We start from the raw sequence: 17,870 nt of genomic DNA, 5'->3' as shown, positions 1-17,870 counted from the left end.
GGTGATAATTAATGCTGCCATTTTAGTAATTGAACTGCGTGTCGGCTGCCTCTGCAGTCGGATGTGAATGGATGATGCGGGCTTCCAAAAAAGGCGTGGTGAGTCGGCTTATAACAAGACAACGCATTCAGTACCACTATGAAGTAAGTGCAATAAATATCCGCTCATCGAAGTGATATAGGACGTGCCCCTGAGAGCAGAAAGGCAAAGAATCAAGTAAGGCTGGAGGACTAGGCAGTAGGAAGGTGCAGCCAAGTGGAAAGGATTCCGGAATGTTAAAAGCGTCGTGCTCACCACTCCACCAACCCCGAGTAAGCTTTGAATACGTCCAGGATTCATACGGCTGAAACAGCTCTACGGTTTTCTGCTGCTTTGTATTCTTCTCCGCTCCTTTGTGTGCTCCCTCTCTGCCACCTTTCTGTGTTTCTCGTCTTGTGTTTTCCTGTGTGCGATTAAACGCCATTCGTGAGATGTCCTCCGCCCATGTGCTTGTGTCCCGCTTTGCCCATGCTCTGCACTCTTCTCAATGCTGGAAGGCGCGAGGTGCCCGCTAGGGAATCTCGATTAAAGCAATAAAATTTTCGTCCGTAAGCACTAGCCCGGGGGTCCAGAACCTGGCAAAATAGTCTTGCCTATGCCAGAGAAGCTGGCCTAGCGCGAGCACTCCGCCCCACGGCACTGCCCGCTTTTCGTCGTCTACGTGGCACTGATTCGAAGCCACTGATCCGAAGGAAAGGAGCGCCTTGAAAGCTTTGACAGCTTTGTCATCTTCCGAATGGTTTCAAGGCTCTCTTCTATTATCATTTGGCCGACCGAACAACGTCGTCAAGTGTGAGTGGTATTCATCGTGCTGGTTTTGTGGAACACTACAGTTGGTAGTTCAGCGCCCGTCGTGTCTTGTGTCTTCCTTTTTGTCTTCGTTCTTTTCGCTTTAGCTGTGGTTTCCGTGAAATAACAAATACATGCTTTCCCGCTGATTCGAATGCAGCAAAAAAACATTATCAGTAGATTTTTTAGCACTCAAAATTAGAAACATAATGTGCTCGCATTATACCCTTAAAATTGGGGCAACAGTAAGGCGAAGGTCTGCGTTCTTTTGGAGGTTTAACAGGGCGTAGATTGCACTGCAAGCAACTATCAGACGCTACCTTTTCAGTTTTCACTGATTCTTGAACGTGTATCGCTTTGTACTGCCCTATGCAGGGATCCAGCGAGCACCTTCAGTAACCGAAGCGAAAGCAAATGGCGCTGAAACAACAAAAAATAACGAAAATACATCCAAATCGCAATGCTCGATAAATTTCGCGAGATTATTTCATCACATATATCCTACAACAATAAATCAAGGTGCATGGAGCTCTCCCTTTGTGTTTTTGTCCGCCTGCGAAGCCTTGAAGGCAGAAAGTGCGATTTATATCCGCACCTCCCCTGCACTTCTCGCCTTGAACAAAAGAGGGAATGACAGGAGCGGAAGTGACGATTAAGTGAAGCTTAATGCTGCAACTACGCCATTAAAGACTGGAGCCCAGCTTATGTTCTCTGAAGGGCTCGAGGAATTAATTTCAGCACGGATATGGTCAATCAGGGTAAATAATTTAAAACCAATTAAAGATTGCTCTAACTTCGCAAATGGACACGTCAGAATCAGAATTCTGTTCCACATCGGCCCAACACACGCTTTTCACCGAAACTGCTAGTCAATGGCTAAAGAACCGGACGTTTGCAATCGTTAGTTTCGCTATCCTAGCACGTCGTCTGTGGCAGTCAGCGAAATACAGCGCGAATGTCAACTGTCGATGCGTGGTGGTGCCGGAAGCGTGCACTGCTAAACCCGTTACTCTTTAGCGTGACGTATGTGCATCTTCGGCTCATTCATGGTTTGTGAGCTGAACATGATATAAGTGCACGTAGGCGATTGGTAGTTTCGGTGTTTTAAGACATTGAGCCTCCCCGAAAATTTTTCTCACGGAAAACCTACCAAGCGCTTCCATCATCACCATCAGCCCAACTACATCTGCCGCACGGCAAAGGCCTCTCCAATTGCTCCCCAGTTAACAATGTATATTTTTTATAGGGTAAAAATATGCGCTACTCAGTGTTCTCACGCGGCTTGCCTCTAGCCTGTGAGTGCAAGGTTGTAGTTTTGTCGTGATAAGTAATACTTATCATCTGACTATGCATGAAAACACGATTAAATATGAAAACCAGCTGCGAAACTAAGCGATGAAAACCTCTAGGGCTCGTGTTAACATCAAGGCAAGTAACAAACTAATTAAAATAAATCATTCTGCATGACAAAGAAGCGAATGCAGTAACCCACAGGGCAATAGGTCATCTCGAAATCGACACTTCATTGTTTTGTCAGTGTCTTCTGGCCGGTTTCTGTAACGGCACGCTTCAAAATGAGCCCCTATCATTTGTTTAGCTCGAGATAATCACACTAAACCTTAGACAATGCGAATGCAGTCTAAAATTAACTAGGTGCGAATAATAAGCAGTTCAGCGAAGAAGGTTGCTGGTCACCTATGATTTCAGGTCGGCGCTATCAAAATGATACCTTAGAGCGGAACTCGATTAATTCCATTCACAACAACCATGCAATCGGACTTTGTATTCAAAGTTTGCCCGGTTTAGATCACTTCAATTTATAAGTGTAGTGTAAAGCGACAGCTTTCAACCGTGACGGTATTGCCTTGCGCGTCCCAAGGGCAGGCTGCAAAGATCCAGTAGGTACGTAACAGCGCCCAGAATAACTTTCCACGGGCAGCTGAGGTCACGGTCTAGTTAACGCTCCAGGGTTCCGACAGCGCTGCATATGTAGGCCATCCATTATGCTATGTGCACAGAAGTGGGAGCTATGAGTACCATCTATAGTCCTCTGAAGAGGAGTAGAACGCACAAGGAAGTATGAAAAACTCACAATGGGGGCTAATTTCGTGGCAGCGCTAACTTCGCTTTCAGGCCGCGTAATTCGCTGGAGAGGTCAGTGCCGAAACCTCTCGCGTCGTCCAGAGCGCGCTTTTAGCGAACTGCGTCATTGGCCAAGCGAGGAAGTTGGCTCGATGGAGTCGAGAGAGAGAGAGAGAATTGGGGGGGGGGGGGGATAATGAGACTCCTGGGAGGCTGGTATATGCCACGCACTGCCATCTCATCAACTCACCAAACCAGAGTGCGGACAGCACTCTTCGCTTGCGATGCTCTCGCCGGGTGAGCCCGAGTTTCGATGGCGGTGTGTAGCGTGCTCTAAAACCGGTGAGGCCGTTCTCTGAAAAAGTGATGACGAGCATCTGGGAGAGGATTTGGAGGTTTAGCCCTGGCCTTTTTTGTGTGGGTTTATTTCTGGCTGCGCGTCTCTAGTGCAATTATAATGAACTCAGAAGAGGAGGTGAGAAGAGACAAGCTGGGCACTCAATGCTTTGGTCTAGCCTGGAAAGCAGTGTCTTCGTGACGGATATGTTATTTTTATTTTTACAGAAAAAGGTCGTGCACGGAGCCCTCCCCTGTAGATTCAGGATTAGGAGTAGACAGCTGGAATGCCTACATGACCGCTGTCATCCCGTCACGCCACCTATCGCGTGAAGGCCACGTGTCATCACATGACGAGCGGCCCCACGACCAGTGCCAGGCACGTGACTGTGCGCCCGTTAACGATCGTTGTGGTAGGCCAGTTTGCAACGAAGCCTGTCCTAGAGTTCAGCGTAGGCCTTGGGCATTAGTAAAAGACACGCAGCAGCACGGCGACAGCTTTCGCATAGTTTAGCACGTTGCACAGCAGAGCGCAAACATTTCTACACTTCGCAATTTTTGTCGAAATTTAAATCGGCGCGATACAAGTGAGTGCTCTTAAAGTACGTTAAAAGAAGTGAAAAAAAAAAGAATTAAAAGAAAACGTTGAAACTGGCGTCGGACATGCTACAAACCTCTCTCATCTGTCAGGCGTTTTCAGCCGTTTTTCATTGCAGAAATGAAAATAAAGACGGTGCTCCGGATGACGGAAATGAACACTATGAGGTAAAAGACAAAAATAATATTAAATGTGTCTTCAGCAGCCCTACCCACGCGGTCTTTATTGATGTTGCGACCACGAAGTATGAGAAGTTACAGCTTAGGCATCGCGCCTAATACATTTTTCATGACGTATTCCTACCCACTCTGGAGCAACTGGGAAAATATGTCGCCAAAGCAAGGTAAGATAAGCAGGCACATTACAAAGGAAGAAAAATTTTGGAGCGCTAATTTACAGCAAGCATTTTTTAATGTTGCGTCAGCTAGAATGCATTTCATGCTATTGGCTGTTCGCTGAAATATTTGCCGAAGAACGCCCGGAGTGCTCTGGCAGCCTGCCAAAACGTGAATAACCTTCCCCGGAAGAGGTCTTCAAATGTTGGAAGTTTCCTCCGCGGAAGTTTACGGCGGGGAGCGTGCATTGTGAAAAAAATACAGAATAGCTAAGAAAAAATGCTTCCAGGAGCATTGGCAGCCGGAAGTAGGAACCTTTACTTTAGTGCGAGGAAACATTTCAGGCGCGCAGAGGGAGCGCAGGAGGACGTTCGTGAAAATGAAAGAGAATTGAGCAGGCTTTTTGGGCGAGAGCGGCTAGCGTGAAAAATATTGAAACAAAGCAGCTACATTCCTTCCTGTTAACTTTTAAAGCCACATGCCACGCTGGTTTCTATACATTTTAGACTCTTTTGCTTGACGCTTTTCACGCGGCGGTTATGTGGGCGCGCAGATGTGACGAGCTAAGTTCAAACGAATCTAGTAGGTCTTTAAAGCGCCGGAAGCAAAACTGAGTGGAAAATGGCGGCTTAACAGACGGAGGATGGTTTCCATGCACTGTGTAACGCAAAGAATCAGCGACCGCTGTCGAGGTGTTTTTATTTAACGCTATATTGAGTTAAATAATTTGAGAACAAAATGTACATATCTGTAACAAAAGAGCACTCTCTTACAGAGAATGCTGTGATAGCTTTGCCCAAGCTATTCAGTACAAGCCATTTAGTGGGCGTAAATGTAGGCATTTAATTCGTTACGCCTTATTTAGGTGGACACCACGACCCCCTCAACCCGCGAATGAGGCGTCCACTGACTGACCCAGTGAGCCAATTACGCGCCTTTCCTTTGCTCAAAACCAAGGAAGGGCTTAGACTGCGAATATGACACTGGACCTAGATTGTCTAATATGCTTCGTGCAATCTTTCACTGGAGCCCCTGAAGTGCGCAGGGAACCGAAGACCGCCAGCGGACGAAGGCCGAGTACGCATGTGAGCGCATAGGGACCGCGAGCGACGGAAAGCCGGGGCTGCAGCCCTTCATAAATGGTACGCCGGTGAACAGGACGCCATATGGGTGGATGCGGCATGTGGTCAGCACGGAGCCATAGGGGCTGCTTACTCAACGAACACTGCTCCATAAGTACCTCATGGAAGAGACACAGCGGAAGCGGACAGATCGCTATAGCACTAGCGCTCGGCAGCTACAATGCTACCTACATCCTATGCGACTCGAAAATTGCACTGCTAAATTGTGCTATGGACACCTTGCACATACTGACCCAGAACCCCCTCCTCCTCCCGCGCACTCTGGAAATCCCGCCAATGAGGCGGCCGATTCCTTCGCCCGAGAAACCGGGCACAGGCGGGCCTCACGCGTGGCCATTCTGGAAGAAGCGTGCGTACTTCACTGACTTCATCCGCGAATGCCCAAAGGCAAATCTGGCCACACCTTCCCGCTGTTTCCTCACTATCAGGTAGCAACCTATAGCTCCGTTTGCAATGCGGACCTTACCCTTCCTTCTCTGCCACTACCTACCCCCCCCCTCCCCCCTTCCTGCCTACCGATATCCTCCTGGCCTTTCCGGCTTCTCCTCCCCCCGGCAGGTCGGTGCCACTCCAAACCGGGGAGCAATGGGAGACCTCACTGCGCTCCGCGGACCCGGCAAGACAGAAAATCGCTGCCAGCCGGGCTGCTAGCGTCATGGACACGTATAGGCATGAAAACTTAAGTGTGGTGGGGTCATGTGGGGACCCAGGGGGCCTGGGAGGTCCCTAATTTTTTACCAATAATAACGTTTTTTAGACTGGACTCGACCCCGAAACGAGCCCGTGAGGCACATAACCGGGCTGTCGCCAGTGAAGCGTCTAAACGGGCCTGCTACTCGAGGCCTGTCGACCGCTAATGCCAATCAGCCTGAGCTCATTAGTGCGCTAAGCCGCCAAGGTCAGATATACTAATTTTTTACAAGATACAACTTTTTTATACTAATACTTGCTCGTCGACTAGTGCTCCTCTTCTGTCCGCCTTCTCAGGCGCGCGGCGCCATCGCCATTGAGCCTCTCTTTGGGCAACGCGTAATCGCAGCCGCCCTCGCAGACGGACCATGCGATATTCCTCAGCTGTCGCCATACTAGGGTTTAACGTCCCAAAGCGACACAGGTTGAGGGATACCGTAGTGGAAGGCTCCGCATAATTTTGACCACCCGCGGATTTTCAATATGCACTGACATCGCACAGTACATGGGCCTCCAGCATTTCACCTAAATGTGAACGCCGCGGCCGGGATCGAGCCCGCGTCTTTCAGGTCAGCAGACGAGCGCCATAACCACTCAGCCACCGCGACGGTGGATAACTAATTTTTTACACCGTCGGGAATTCAGTTGTGCCTTAGCCAACAGAGTTACACGTCATACAAACTGCAAAAGACATTTTGCGACATGAATATAGTTTGGCTTCGAGGAATAAGCCCGAACAAGAAATTCGGGCAATAATTTCATTTTCGGGCCTTCATTGAGATTCAGAACATTTTGAGCATCCACACATTGCAAGATTACGGTGTCTGTAAATAGCCAACATGTACGATTACTAGGAATTCAGGAACAGCACCCAGCCATTCCCTTTCTTTCGTACGGCACGGATGATGTGAGCCCGCTGTATCTGGGCGATCAAAGCCATGCGACACGTGGTGGCAGCCGAGAGAACTCCGACAAGCGTTAGGTTTGAATTAAGTTTGCAGCGACACTTAGTTCGAATCTGTTGTGCCTGGCGTATGAAAAGACGCCAGAAGAGAACATAGAGATTCGGTAGTTACCTGCAGTGAGAGCACCAGCATTGCTGATGAGGTGCATGCGAGGGGCGCGCCGGAGCCTCTCGCAGGCACATCGCAAGTCCTGTGCAAGCGGACATTGACTATGAGCCTGTCAAAGAGCCGAGAGTGCCATGGTAACCACTCGTTAACTCAAAGAGGGAAAAGTAATCCAGCGCACACTTTTTCCCGTGTCTCGGTCTTAAAATGTAGCGCTGGATTGCTTTTTCAATAAAGAGTGCATAACCAACAAACCCCACAACTTGTTTTGTACCTCAAAAAGAAATTTGACACTCTGGAAATATTTGTTGTGGCGTTGCGGACTTTCCGGCTCTGTACGCTGTCGGTCTTGAAAACATCAGGCAAGTCATTGTTACGTCCACTGTGGGGCGCACCATTAGAAAAGAAAAAGTGACCGAATTCTTCCACTACCTATATGCTGTACGCGCCCGGCATTAAGCTAAGATTTGTCTACATGCAAATACCAATTGATACTATGCCATAGGGGCGCGTTTTCGACTTAACGAACTGATGTCATAACGAAGATTTTGTTATGCCGTGAATTTAGTTAAAGAGGCACGTATTTGATTTATTTCTGTTGCCGTCCGTCCACTCTAAGCTTTAAAAGCACGCGGGCTTAACAACTGACTTTAGGTTTGTGCCGTGAATACAATCGCGATAGGACATGATGCTGGACAGCTGCCAGAGTGCAAGAAGTTTCACTGTCAACTGGTCGGCCTGGTAGCTCAATGTTCACAGGTCACCTTGGCGAGCTAAAGGGTGTATTCCCTGTTAAAATGAAAGTCGCACGCGAAAGATCATCATTCAAAGGAGGACGAAAAAAGGACTTCAATGATCACAGGCCTATTTCTGTTTTACCACCCTTTCCTGAAAGCAAAATTTATACGAGGTTAAATATTTTTTTAATTCACAAAATATAATAAGTAAACAACAATATGGGTTTCAAGCAGGCAGATCAATGGAGACAGCACTGCTACACGCAAGGAACGTATTCTTAAAACATTTGAGCAGAAACTATATACACTAGGCCTCTTCCTGGATTTTTGAAAAGCCTTCGGTTCTACTAACCATGAAATTATGATGGAAAAATTGGGAACGTGTGGCATTACAGAAATAACATATGAGCGTATTAACTGTTATCTGACAGAAAAAAAAAACAATACACAAGACTGAATCAACTTCAATCAAATATAGGAATAATTAAGTATGGTGTGCCACAAAGGATCTATTTTTGGTCCTTTGTTATTCATTTTATATGTTAACTGTACGTTTAACATCCGCCTGACCCCTGGTATCATTTCTTGAGACAACACCAGCGTTTTATTTTCTCGTCCAGATCTAGCCTCACTTGAACAACATACCATTCTTTGGCTGAGGCAGTTACTGATTTGGTTAAACAACAACAAAATTGACTTGAATATAAAGAAAACACACTATATTAATTTCCACCTCTAAAATAAGACTTTGTATCATGATGTGCAACTAATGATTTGTAATGTAAATGTATTGCCAACAAATTCTTGCCGTTTCCTACGAGTCTGTCTCAAATCTGATTTAACATGGAACATAGACAGATCACATGGATCAGGTTCGTAGCAAAGTACTTAGGTGTATTGGTTTGCTACACCTTGTTAAGTATATTTTACCACTGTGTGTATGAAAACAGCTTTACTTTTCTCTAGTTGACTCCAATTTTATGTACTGTCTACTATTTTGGGGCACATGTAGCAAAACAGATTCAGAACGTCTTTCCTCGCTTCAGATGAGGGCATTGAAGACGGTATTACGTGCTGTAACTATTCCTAAGAGCCCCTGCACGGCGCAATTAGCGTACTACCGTATCCTCAGCTTTATAGGTTCTCTGTGGCCGTATTTATTTTACACAAGGTGAAGTACGACTTTAATTCATTCATCGCTAAATATTTAAACAGAGACCTACTTAGGACTTGCGCACTCATCCACTGTTTGGTCCAAGTCCGGTACAAAATATGGTACTCAGAATATAGCCAACGAAATAGTAATTTTATGTAACATATATCCCCCAAGGTGAATACAATACAGGAATGCAAAACTGTTACCAATTTAAGAAACAGTCAGATGCATATTTTCTTCTTCTGCTTCTCTTAATCTAACATTTTTTCCTCTCTTTTGTCTTTTGTGACTGCAAATACACATGTGCTTTTCCCACATCGCTCTTTTTTGTGAACTGTGAATGATGTAATGAATTATGCTGTCCAATAATAACATATCATTTGCAAAGTAACATGTAGTGTTGAATTGCTATTGATCGCTTTTCTTTCTTAATGCTGTGCAGTATCCTGTGTGGCGTCTTACTGAATGCTTACAGAGGTAATCTGCTGTCACGGTATGTAATGCCGAGGTGAAGGACTTGTCAGGAGGCATTGTCTCATTTTGCCACCCCTCATGGGCATGCTGTACCATCTTCGTATGTGCGAATAAATGAATTAATGAAATGAATGAAGGATTAAGCTCCTTTCAAAGTATTAAGCTCCTTTAGCGAAATGCCGGCGCTGTTGAAGGATAAATGTGAATTGCCGAGAGCAACCACAAAATGCTAATACTGATGGGAAAACGTTACGGACTACTGTGATGCAAACGCCTGCAGAACTTACATATTTCAGTATTACGACCCTTAAACATCGCTGAGTGCAATCCGCTTATGCTGCAACAAAACATTCCCTCATCGCTTTGCCGGCTTAACAAAAGCAGAAAAGGAACATCATGGACACCCCGACAGCGCTGCTCGCTAGACGCAGCAAAAAGAGCGAAAACAACGCGAAGTTTAGAAAGGTAACCTGAGAGCATCACGATAATACGGCTTCCTTCTACACAGGCATTGACCGCGGTTGTCGGAATCAAACAACTCTAGAGCCATTACTTCATTCACGAAGCAGCGACATAAGGCGCTTTTGGCGTCTCTAAGCTGTCGGCTAAGTGCTTGTGTCAAGACGAGTATGACATTTCGTTCATCTTGTTTGCGAGCGAAGGCTGGGCCTACGTGTGTGGCCGTTCCCTGGGGATATGCTTTTGCAATCCTCTACAGAGCCACCTCCAATAATGAGGTTTGTCACCTTGTCTCCTTGGCTGAACTTCTGTAGTCAGAAAACCGTGTTTATTAAACAAAAAAATTGGCAGTGACTTAACTTGGCTAACCCTGGAATTCAGCAAAAAGCAAGAACGCTTGCTAATCGTCTAAGGCTCGTCCAAGGCAGCTCTGCTACACGTTCGCGAAAGCCGTTTCATATATACCTACACGACCGCGTGGCTATGGCATGGTGTCACATGGTCTTATGAAAACCCCATCGGATGTCATCGCGTGGCTTCACATCATCCCCATCTGATGTTTTTAGGATCAAAAGTGAACCAAATGTAAAAGGTCAGAGGTCATCTCAAGATAAGAGGTCAAAGGCCAATTAAAGGTCATGGGTTAATGTCAGGGGCCAATGCTTCGACACCATAACTGTACCACATATGATCATACACGGCTAACGTGGTTGGGCCGAAGGTCGTTCAAGGTCATTCTCCGGCCTACGCGACGACAGCTTTACCTAGCGTGGTAAAGCTTTCCGCTTAAAAAAGATGGAAAGATGTAATTGACGCAACATAGTGATTTTGCGTGTCCAGCAGTCACACATCGCGGAGGAGAGCCATGTCGGTTGTTAGTGCGGGGATAAAAGGGCACTTATTGATTCAGGCCATTATTTTGATGAACATTCTTAAAATTTGTTGTATGGTGTCTGCACACAAAGAGGAGCGTGTATGCCCTGTGGAGAGCTACTCAGTCACGGACGGACAGCACCTCATCGGTCATAAGCATTAAGGTACAAACGCTATCAGCCATAGGTGATGCTTCCTGCAACCAGTAATTGAGTGGGTGTGAATTCCATGTGGTGTAAACCGCTCATGTGGCTAGCACCGACGTCCAATCGCCGCTCTTTTAGAAACATACGAATAATTTTATTTTGTTCACGTTCTGAACGGTACGTGACGTGTATGTAGTTCATGTCATACACCATCTTTCAAATTCGACGACCTTTAACTTAACCTGTTGCACCATTAAAAGATACGCTCGACACATGCTCTCTTTTCCTATGAGTCTTTAAGCACTTAAAAAGATTGCTTTGGAGGAGTATCAGCATTCCACTAAAAATTTCGAATGTTTATTCGAATTGAGTGGATAATTAAAGGTCCTTAACTCCGGGCTGTAAATAGCGTCCTGAAGACCAACAGAATATTCACCGCAACAAAAGGCAGGGTAATTTCATGCATGTTAAGCGGCAGTATTAGATGCAGAGCCAAAAGAACATTTTTCTATCTCAGATGAGCCTGATAATGTTCTATATTGGGATGCAATATTTTTATTACGACTTTGATCATATTAAGATTTTTGACCTTCTTGCTGAGGGAAGTGAAATAACGTAATATTATGTATATCTTGAAAAAATATTGGACAATGTATGCATCTCTGTAGTGAGAGCTTAACAGCGTCATCGGTCGTCTTCTACCAAGAAATAAAAGACGGAAAAGTTTTAACTTTCTAAACCGGGAGATGCAGTATCGGATTTATGAGTTCGTATAAAAGCAGATATAAATCTACGCTAAACTTAAATTTAAAAGTAAACAAACAGAAAGCGTAGACTAACCGGAACGTACTAGACAGAACCCATCAGAATGGGCACAGACCGTCATAGTCGAGTGAGAAGTCATAGATTATCCCTGGGCGAAGGGATCGAAAGGATTAGGTTTCTTTTTGCTATCAACATTTTTCTGGAAAGAGCAAAAAGAGTCTCGAAGGCTGAACGAAAAACAACTCGAAAAAAAGGCACGACGCGGTCGGAAGAACCGACGGAAACTGAAAGCTGAGCCGTAAGAAAGGAGATGTGCTCTGCTGATGGATGAGCGGACACCAGAGACGGGGCTAGGAATCTGGCTACGCACTAAGTTATTTGGCAAGGAAAAGAACAGCAGATAAAAACGATGCGAAAGGTTTATTAGGAAGAACCTAAAAACAAAATTAAAAACTGCATCGGTGAATTAAGGCTGCAGCATCCGAGACGAAGTTTGCAAGAAAAAAATTCATGTGGAGAACCATGAGGCAAGAAATAGATGAGATGTGTATTTCTGCACAAAAAGAAGCACATATTTAGAAATGAACCGCAGAATGTGGAGAGAAACCAAGCACAAATACCGAGGATTTATCGGGGAAGGAGGCGAATGTTGAAATGCGTCGAAAGAACCCGGCTTAAGCGAAGTAAAACGCGGGCACCCCGAGAGGCCACAAAGTAGAGGAGCCTATTTGAAATCAGAGCACCTGACTAAGCTGGCGAGGAGAGAAACAAACAGTCTATATTTGGGGAACAAAAACGAGATGCATCATCGAAAAGATGAGGAGGCCAGTATCAAAGTAATACTGATGGATAAAAAGAACGTTGGAGCGGCTTTCGCTTGAGCAGAATGTCCTGAACGTGTGTCGTAAGAAGCTTCACCTAACCATTAAGCACACGCACAGGAACAGTAAGAATTACTTGTGACGGTAAGAATTAATACATTATTGAAGAGTTCAATATGCGCGGTGTTTAAGAACCACGTGTAACGTAAATTAGACACTATTTCTGAGGAAAGTCTCAATTTGAACGGTGTCAACCCTTAGACACCACTTGTTCAAGATTCTTTCTAAAACTCATTGCAATATGACGGGAAGGTACTCGAAGATTTGTCTACTTCAGTTTACAATAATCATTGGCTTAGAGAAAAGAGCTATGCAGGATCAAGCGCAGTGACATTACGTTCCGGCAACTGCAGTCAGTATGAAGGTAGCTGTACATTATATTTGTTTCTTTTTTACATGCTGAATTTCAGCATTCGTTCCAAATAAGGATGTTTCGGTGCATGGTGCCGCAAGGCTATAAAAGGCCGAGGCTTCAGATAGTGCGATATGGCTCCTGCGCAGAGAATGCGCGGAAAAATGAAAAGTGGTGAAGCGGAACAACTCTGCCCATCAGTACACTACTCGCCATCCGACCCCCGCATTCCAGGAATGGACAAGTCGATATTTGCCGCCCTACGCAGTCGTTGCTAAGCAGCAGCAGCAGAAGTCGATGCTTTCAGGTGGGGAGAAAGGAAAAAAGAAGATTGTGCGTCGCACCAGTATGCTTTCTAAAACGGTGCTGTTGGCCGATTATGTAGTACCTTGCCATTCTCCTCGACATGCGCGGCTTAGAAAGAACGAATGACAGAAAAAAGAACCGAAGAACCAATAATGACCAGTCTTGCTGAACCACACAGGCTGAAGAATAATAGAAAACAAAAAAAAACGGAAGCGCCCCATGGAAGCCCCGAAGTACTGCCACGTGTGGCAGTAATGTTTCGGACAGCGGCATGATAGGGCGGGGAACCCTTTGCATCTTACGCCCGCGTAAAGTTCCTCGGCACGTGTGACGCAGTAGACGCGGTTAGTGAGTTCGAGCACTACGACGGTCTCTTGGCTTCCGGACAGAACGCCCTGAATGAAAGTTTTCTGCGGCGTACAGAGAAAAGTTCAGGGCGTTACTTGCGCGGCTTGAAAAAGTCCACCATTTAAAGATATCATTCAGAGAGATAAAGGCTATTCGAGAACAGCAGTGGCCGAAATCTAGTGAGAAAAAGTACAAGCCCATAAACATATTAATATGCAGGGAAAAAGTGGCTTGAAATGCCAAAGAAAAACAAATCATCTCCTTTCTTTGCCCACTCATTGGTGCGTACAAGAATAGTCCTGGGTTTCTCTTCCTCGTCCGAGGCGAAGAATTATCAACAATAGCTCCAATCTCCAGCCCGCAGGTGCACACGTAGACATGCGCACACTTACGACACGTAAGCACACGAAAACATACAGTTCATCCGAGTTTGCACTTTTCTTGCAGGCCATTACCGCAAACAATGCGAGGGAGCGACTTCGGCACTAATTTTTGAAACACGAATGCTTCCGTGCATACGAAATCTCCACGACTCCAAAATAAGACCTTCTTATGCAGGTGGAGAAGGAATCGTACGGGCCAGGGAACATCGTTAGCAGAGCCCCGAGAAGCCACAGATTAGCTCTGCGTTGATTAGCTGCAGAAGAGTTGGGAAAGAAAACATGGTTCATTGTGGTATAAAATAAAAACAGAAATACACACTTCGCGATCAACAAAGGCCGAGGAAACAGCCAGTGATTAACTGAAACGTGGTTTTTGCTAAAAAAGAAAACCGAAACCAGACGCTGCGGCGAAAATAAGATAGAGAGCCCTGATTTCTTTTTATGTCCTGCTTTTAGCAGACACAAAGTGAACAAGGGATGCAGCAGCCGAGGACTAGTCTCTTAGTAGCGACATTCGCAGCAGTTCGCAGTCGCTTGCGGCGGCTGGGGGTGCTCCGTTACAGTGGAAGGCCGATTGAGCAAATATTTAGCAATGCAATCTAACAGGCCACTACTGACAGAGAAAGATTTATGATAAAGAGCAGAGATTTTCGCCAGAGTACGAAAACCGTTCAAATGCTAGTCTTTATTGTAGAGGCTTTGATATTAGCCTTCGGGGACTTTGAAATAACTCACCCTGTCTTTGATATCTCTTCCTTACTTCATCGCTTCCTCACTTAGCGCACCATCTGTGTTAGAGCATGTATGCCAGCACGGCTTTCCTACCAGCCTTGGACTCCCACTCGACCGCGGATACTTGGAGAGTGCAAGGGAATTGGCAGGAAGGGGAGGAGAAAAGGGATTTCCTGACGCTGCGCCAGCGGGAAAGTAAGCTAAGCAAAACAAAATGACGCCGAAAGAGTCGGCGGCTGTCTATGCACGGGGAGACGAGTTTCGACGATGACGGTCGTAAAAAGCGCATCCATAAAGACGAGGCCGTGAACATATTTTCCACCGCGTGCTCGCGAGCATATCGTCCATTGCAGGCCGCAGCCGGAAGCAGTAATGGCCTGCGCCGGCAGAATTGCGCCGCATGTTTAGAAGCCAGCCTGATATCGTACGTGTCACTTGCTGACAGCACAGTCAGGCAACCACTGCGGGCCCAGCGTTGTTTCAGCCAGAGAAAGAGCCACCGGGACACGCGCCAGTTGAAGCCACCGGGGAGGTGCCGTACGTCTGCTGAAGAGCGATACGGCGTCAGCCTCCGATCCATTCCGGCGCGAGGGCTCGGAAACGGCCGTCTATCTTCGGGCACTGGGTTGCCGGGCTGTTTGTTTGTTTATTCTTATCAATCTGCCCGCGGAATATCGCCTTTCATTTTTTTACCCTTTCTGAGATCGTATATAGGCGGGCGCAGCGTTTGCTGGATGGAATACTAATACGTGTTCCAAGACCCCACCGCGGTTCACTCTCTGACCCAGATTCCTTCTTCCTGACGTCGGAAGTTTTCTCGGCTTCGATAAGCCTCTTCCAGGCGGCAGGGATCTGAGATCGAAACGCAAGTATTTATTATTGCTTCTCTTCTATCTGACAGCTCTATAAACTTATTATTTATCTGGTTGTACATTGGCACTCATTTTCCCTCTGTTATCCCATGAACCTTGACGGCAATGGCGTCAGCCGCAAGGCAAAACAAACTTAGTTTCATGGCGTTCTTCTGACAATGACGTTTTCAGGATCTAACGCGAGCAGAGCGAACAACTGCTGATCGAGTGCAGCTATTCCCCGCTTGGGCGCGTTTTGTGCCGCCTCTGTGGCCCCATGTTTTCGTATACTCACTTCAGGGACCCGAAGGTATGAAAGGAACGAGTCGAATGATAAGACGCATGAAAATTTCCTTAGGGGCGAAATATGCACCTAAGGAGCTGCGAAAATGGCGAACCTCTATCGTGTCGATTGACGACCATACAAATAAAACAGGCAACTGGCGATGTCCTTGGACGCTTCTATTAAGCATTCACAGGGACATCTAATTCGGTTGTGTACAGGCAACGCGACCGCATTAATAGCTGGTGATGCGTTTATCGTAAGCGACATCACTTCTGGTCTGGTGATGTCACTTCCCCCTAGCAAATGGGCCAATTTTATGACCGACAACGGAATTTGGCCCCACGGGGCTTCTAATGATTTATAATAGCACCTTATGTATACATTTTCAGCTTTAATTTTCCTTTTACAGCCCGTTGAAGAAAGGAAGCCGAAGTCACCTTATTCTATCGCCACAGCTAAGTAAAACAAAAAAACTGGCAGTGGCTTAACTCGGCTAACGCTGGAATTCAGCGAAAAACAAGGACGCTTGCTAAGCGTCTGAGGTTCGTCCATGACAGCTCAGCTACACGCTCGCGACAGCTGTTCTATACAGTAAGGCTTTCTGACAGGCTAGTTGGTACATATTCATTTCTGGAGGCTGTACGCTAAAAAAGACGTTCGCAGGAAAAAGGAGACAACAGGAAAGAAGCGCAACTTTCAACTTTAATGACGACAAAAGAAGCCAGGCGCACTTATATATCACCTGTTATCCAGAGATAAGCTGTATGAGAGAGCGTCAACCTAATCACCAAACACGAGAAAGAGCAAAGGGGCATTTTTCAGTGAGATTAAAAACCTATGAAGGTGATCATATCAACACGTGCCGAGGTATTGGCTAATAACAATACATTACAACATGAGAATACAGATCTGCATGAAAGATGTTAATGAAAAAAAGAAGTGCGTAACAAAAAAATATGAATTACAAAAAATTCTGACAAAGGAAACAAGGAAGACGGGGAAAAAGAACGTGTAATTAAGGGCGGCAGAACAAATTAAAGGCACATTAAACATTCTAAAACCAACTAAAATACATAGGAGCGAATGGTTTGAGAGATTATATATAACCATCCAAAGAGGATAGTTCATTCCTAGAAAGGTTAATAGATGGCGTGCTAACACACTTGTCTTTTCTTAGGTCAATGAAAAAAGTATCAATTACTTCTCTCTCAGTCTTGTCTGGGGCCGTAGCTAGAAGCTTTGTTTCATTAAACTTGGGGTAGCAGTTTTTTCAATTGTTACAGTGTAACGGAAGGTTACCTCCAGATCTGTTCTTCAGGGTGACGTTGTGCTTGCGGGCGCGCCCATTAAAACATTTCCCGGTTTGCCCTACATACACTTTGCCGCACGTCAGTGGGATCTCGTACACAACACTGGCAGTGCATTGGGTGTATACAGTTTGATGTTTGATATTACAGACCTTCTTAACAAGCTTCTTGGTCACCATCGGACATAATTTTGCTAGTTTGCAGGGAGCCGAAAAAACCAGCTTAACCCCGTGACGAGACGCAACTTTCTTCAAATTGTGCGAGAGACTGTGCAGGTAAGGCATTACCTGCACAGCTTTCTGTTCTGTGTCGTGTTTAGATTGGTCTGAATTTTTTATCTTTTTCAAAAGGTGACCGGTGACCAGGTGGGCTGGGTAACCTGCAGATAAAATCCGCTCAATCTGGGACTGGAAGCTTTCCCCAATATTGTGGGCGCATGATTTTTCTAATGCGGATTTCATGCAAAGGGATACTATGCCACGCTTGACCAGCTTGGAGTGGGCACTGTCATAATTCAAAAGTGGTTTCTTTGAGCGCGGCTGATAAGCCCAACACACATGCGGATTTGTAAATATAAGTTGAAGGTCCAGAAACTGGAGTCGATCATTTTCTGCCCGTTCATGCGCGAATTTTAGGCCCCTCAATAAAGAACCAAAGGCCATGAGAGTTTCATTTATAAGTGTATCTGCGGCACAGTGTGTAGGCACATTAAGAAGGATAAGATAGTCGTCGA

Source organism: Amblyomma americanum, chromosome 2 (assembly GCF_052857255.1).
Source record: "Amblyomma americanum isolate KBUSLIRL-KWMA chromosome 2, ASM5285725v1, whole genome shotgun sequence".
Classification (NCBI taxonomy): domain Eukaryota; kingdom Metazoa; phylum Arthropoda; class Arachnida; order Ixodida; family Ixodidae; genus Amblyomma; species Amblyomma americanum.
Note: the sequence above shows the minus strand (reverse complement) of the source record.